Source organism: Mus pahari, unplaced genomic scaffold (assembly GCF_900095145.1).
Source record: "Mus pahari unplaced genomic scaffold, PAHARI_EIJ_v1.1 scaffold_8836_1, whole genome shotgun sequence".
Classification (NCBI taxonomy): domain Eukaryota; kingdom Metazoa; phylum Chordata; class Mammalia; order Rodentia; family Muridae; genus Mus; species Mus pahari.
Genome location: NW_018393108.1, coordinates 13,335 through 18,797, shown reverse-complemented (window position 1 = coordinate 18,797; position 5,463 = coordinate 13,335).

The following is a 5,463-nucleotide window of genomic DNA, read 5'->3' as shown; positions in this document are numbered from 1 at the left end:
CACACACACACACACACACACACACACACACACACAAACACACACTTTACTTGGGACGATTTATAGGCTGCAGTCCAGCTAAGTCAACACTGGCTGGCTATGAATAAGAAGCCCAATAATCCAGTAGTTGTTCAATTCACGAGGCTGCATTTATTACCTTACATTTGAAAAATAGTTCACACTGTGGGCTTTCAAGTAATCTTTAGTCTCCTTGGAGAGGGAGTGACTGGATAGGATTTAATATCTATAGGTGTTGGCAAATTGAAAAGATAATTCCAGATACTTGAACAAACCCCTCTTATATTTCCCTTGTTCTAGAATGCCATTCCAAAGTATGTATTAGTCAGGGCTTGTTAGAGCAATAGAACTTACAGAATGAAGCTCTTTCTCTCTTTCTCCATATATTTGCATATATACAGACACATTCACACATATAAATTCTAATATATATATATATATATATATATATATATATATATATATATATAAAATAAAGTTCATATATATGGAATTCATTAGAATGACTTGTAGGCTGTGGTTCATCGAATTTATCACTGAGCCTGAAAATGTATGGGATGTCCAAGGATCTAGTATTTATTCAATACAAGTGGCTGGATATCTTAGCTTGCCTTTAGTATAAGCTGGACTCCAGAAAATATAAGGTCTGATTCCAGTGAAGGAATGGACTTTCTAGCAAGGCTGGAAAGTGTCTGTCAAGTAGAGAAACTGGTGCCCAGCCAGAGACTCATGCTGCATCTGGTTTGAAGCTGTGCTGGGAGCAGAGCCTCTGCTCAGGTTCCCAACCCATTCAGCCCTCACCCTGGTTGCAGCTCACCTCCCCAGGTATTCTGACACATTCAGGATCACAGGTGAGACTCCAAACCCAGCCCCAGTAACTTTTGGTGCCAGGAACCCTGGTCGCTGGGACATACCCCACCACAACCTCATCCAGAGACCCACACTACTTCTGCTTTGAACCTATGCTGGATGCAGAGCCTCTGCTCTGGATCACAACAAAATTAGTCCACACCTCAGTTTCAGTTTGACTCCCCAGGTATTCTGACACATCCATGGTCACAGGTGAGAACCCATCCCTGGCCCAATACCCACTTTAACTGGGTCACCTGTGACGCAGGTTCCCAAATACCCCTTCTAGGCAGAGACACAGGCTCCTTCTGATTTGCATCTGTACCTGGAGCAGAGCTTCTGCTCTCGATCCCAACCCACTCAGCCAACATCCCAATAGTAGCTCAATCCTATATGGGTTCTGACACATCCAGAATCACAAGATCACAGGCTCATAGGAGGGGCAGGCTCCAGTCAGAGGCAAGTCCAGTTAACACCAGAGATTACCAGATGGCAAGAGACAAACACAAGAACATAAGCAACAGAAACCAATTCAACTTGACAACATTAGCACCCAGGTCTCCCACTGTTGCAAACCCTGGATACTCCAACACACCAGAAAAGCAAGAATCAGATCTAAAATCACTTCTCATCATGATGATAGAGGACATCAAGAAGGACATTAATAACTCCCTTAAAGAAATACAAAAGAACACAGGTAAACAATTAGAAGTCCTTAAAGATGGAACATATAAATCCCTTTATAATACAGGAACACAAAATCAAACAGGAAAATGAATTGAACAAAACCATCAAGGAACTAAAAATGGAAATAGAAACATTAAAGACAACAAAAGGGGAGACAACCCTGAAGATATAAAACCTAGGAACCAGTGTAGGAGTCACAGATGCAAGCATCTCCAACAGAATACAAGAGATGGAAGAGAGAATCCCAGGTGTAGAAGATACCCTAGAAGACATTTTTTTTCTGGTTTTGTTTCTGGTGTTTTGAGACAGGGTTTCTCTTTGTAGCCCTGGTCTTTGACACAAAAGTCCAGGAAAAACCAGGTGTGGTGGCACAAGCCTTTAATCCCAGCAGTCAGGAGGAAGAGGCACATGGATTTCTAAGTTCGAAGCCAGCCTGGTTTACAAAGTGAGTTTCAGGACAGCCAGGGCTATACAGAAAGACCCTGTCTAGAAAAACCAAAAAATAAATGAATAAAAAATAATAAAATAAAAATAAAAATAAAGTCAAGGAAAATACAAAAAGCAAAAAGCTCCATACTCAAAATATTCAAGAAATCTAGGACAAAATGGAAAGCCTTTACCTATAGAAGAGAGTGAAGATTCCCAACTCAAAGGGCCAGCAAACAACTACAATACAAAAAAATAAAGATAGAAGAAAACTTCCCTAACCTAAAGAATGAGATGCCCCAAAACATACAAGAGGCCTTCAGAATGCCAAATAGATTGGGCCAGAAAAGAAATTCTTCCTGTCATGAATTAAAACACTATATGCACAAAACAAAGAAAGAATATGGAAAGCAGTAAGAGATAAGGTCAAGTAACCTATAAAATCAGACCTATCAGAATTATACCAGAATTTTCAACAGAGACTCTAAAAGCCAGAAGATCTTTTACAGATGTTATACAGATCCTAAGAGAACAAAAAGGCCATCCCAGGCTAATACACGAGGCAAAACTCTCAATTCCAATAGATGGAGGAACCAAGGCATACCAAGAAAAATCCAAATTTAAAAAATACCTTTCTATTAATACAGCACTACATAGGATATATAAGGAAACACACAGAGGGAAACTGCACCAAAGGAAAAGCAAGAAATTAATCTTTTCACAACAAACCCAAAAAGAAGAGAATAAGACAAATATAATTCCACCTCTAACAACAAAAATAAAAGAAAGCAGCAATCATTGGCCCCTAATAACTCTCAACATCAGTGGACTCAATCCCCCAATAAAAAGACATATGCTAACAGACTGGATACAGAAACAGGACCCAGCTTTTTGCTGCAAATAGGATAGGAAACAGAGCTCAGTGACAAGGACAGACACTGCCTCAAAGGAAAAGGCTGGAAAAAATTGCAATCAAATGGTCTCAAGAAACAAGATGGAGGAGCTATTCTAACATCCAATGAAAGGACTTTTAAACTAAAGTTATCAAAAAATATGGGGAAGGACACTATATACTCATCAAAGGAAAAATCCACCAAGATTAACTCTTAATTCTGAACATCTATGCCCCCTAAGCAATGGCAACAATATTTGTAAAAGAAAGGTTACTGAAGATCAAAGGACAAATTGAAAATCACACAATGATAGGAGATTTCAACACCCCTCTTTCACTAATGGACAGATCATAGTGAGTGTTTCTGTCTGCAGAAACACTCCGGTCTGGATTCCCACTGAAGGGCGGGAATATCCTAAAAGAGAAAGGGCTGCGAAAAGAAAATGGATGCCCTGTCGGTTTGCTGATCAGAGCTCAACTTTTATTAATCCGACTTGCTTAAATACAAAGAAAAATTTCCCAGGCTACCCTTGAGTGTTTCTTTGAAGCTGCCATGGCGGGCCAAGGATCGAAGGCAGTCGGAGCAATAGTGGGTGGTCCGAGCGATGGTGGGCAGTCCAAGCGATGGTGGGCAGTCCGAGGGCGCTGAATTCTGGGAGATCTGGGGTGGTCTCCTAAGTAGCAACTCTGGTATGCCCGTGGGCCTGTGGAGGGGGAGTGGTTAGTGGAGGTGGGAGACCCCAACATTTCCGCCCTTAATATTTAAAAAATTAAATTTGCTGGACTGGCATGCCCAGAAGCTATGGTGGCTTAGCAGCTGCACCTGTCTTGGATTTTTTTTGAAACTGATCTACTGTTAGTGTAAGGATGGGGCCGGCAGTTTGAGGAAGAAATCCAGTGTAAGGCCAGTCAGAATTCAATTTTACCACCAGGGGTCCTTTAGTAAATCCTCAATTATGCTGATTCCTTTGTGCCCAGCAGAAAAACCTGATTTGGGGGTTTTGTTCTGGCAGATCTCATGAATAATGCACTGTCACCTCTCCCCCTATTTCCCAGGTCTAGGTAGATACTAGAATATGAATGTAACTTCCACATGATATCTTTAACATCTTGCCCTAATGCCAGCACTACTTAATAAGAGCATTGACCTTGGCTCCTAGTTTATTTACTAAAAATTTAGACCAAACCACGATATAATGTTAGATGCTGAAGGGTCTTTTACACCGCTCCTGTAGTGAGATGAATCTGAATAGCACTTGCTGCACTCCATCGGGGTGTAGTCGACCTGCTAGAAAACAAAAGCCAAGGATATTTCAATAGGAACAGGATAACAAATTCTTTGGGAAGGGCCAGGTACTCAGTTATTTGCAAATTAGCAACTTCCCGGTTCAGACAATAGCTTTCCGGTGAGTGGGTAGGGCAGGGTGTTGGGGATCACAGGACTGTTGCAAGCTCCTTTGAATAGGAATAGGAATTTTGGTCTTTTTCTTTTTTCTTTTTTTTTTTTTGGGTGGGGGTGATACTTACTTGCAAGATTTTTGGGCTGTATCCACCTGACGAACCAATCTTTCCAGTAGCCATCTTGCTTCGTCTTCTTTTTGTGAAAAAACGCATACAGAACCTCTTCCCCAAATTAAAACAGGGTCTGGACCCTTCCACATATTATTAACTGGGTTTCGCCACTTAACCATAGCGAAGGAGCTGGAGGTAACTGGGTGCCAGTGATGATCCGCTGCAGACTGACCTTTAGCATCAGGTTGCAAAAAATTTAAAACAAATAGTACAAAGGCAAGATGCGCTTTTGGAGACCTTGAGGGGTATAGTCGCCCCTGTTTCGTTTTAAGAAGCCAGTTTTTCAGAGTGCGATGAGCACGTTCAACAATTCCTTGTCCCATGGGGTTATAAGGAATTCCAGTTTTGTGTTTGATGCCAAATTGCTTACAAAATGAAATAAAATTGTTGCCCAAATAAGCCGGACCATTATCTGTCTTAATGACCTTAGGCAGGCCCATAGCATTGAAGGCTTGTAAACAATGAATAATAACATCTTTAGAGGCTTCTCCCGTCTGTAGGGAGGCAAAAAGAAATCCTGAAGAAGTGTCGATGCAAGCATGTATATATTTTAGTTTTCCAAATTCTGCATAATGAGTCACATCCATTTGCCAAATGTGATTGGGCATAAGGCCTCGTGGATTAACTCCAAAATGCAGAACTGGAGAAAGGGTAATACATTTGGGACACTGTTTCACAATCATTCTTGCCTGCTCCTTGGTGATCTTATGTCGGAGCATTAAGGTATGGCTGGAGAGATGAAATTTATCATGATTACGTTTGGCCAATGCAACAGGATCTGAAATAACAACTTCTCCTATTAGAGCTCTGTCAATACAATCATTACCGGCAGATAGGGGTCCAGGAAGGACAGAATGAGCTCTGATATGACCGATGTAAAAGGGGTGTTTTTGAGCAAGAATGAAGTTTTGTAATTGTGCAAACAGAGACCCTGCAGGTGTATTAACATTAAAGGTGCCACAGGTCTCCAATAAAGGAACTGATTGTGCAATGTATAGACTGTCAGTAAAAATATTAAA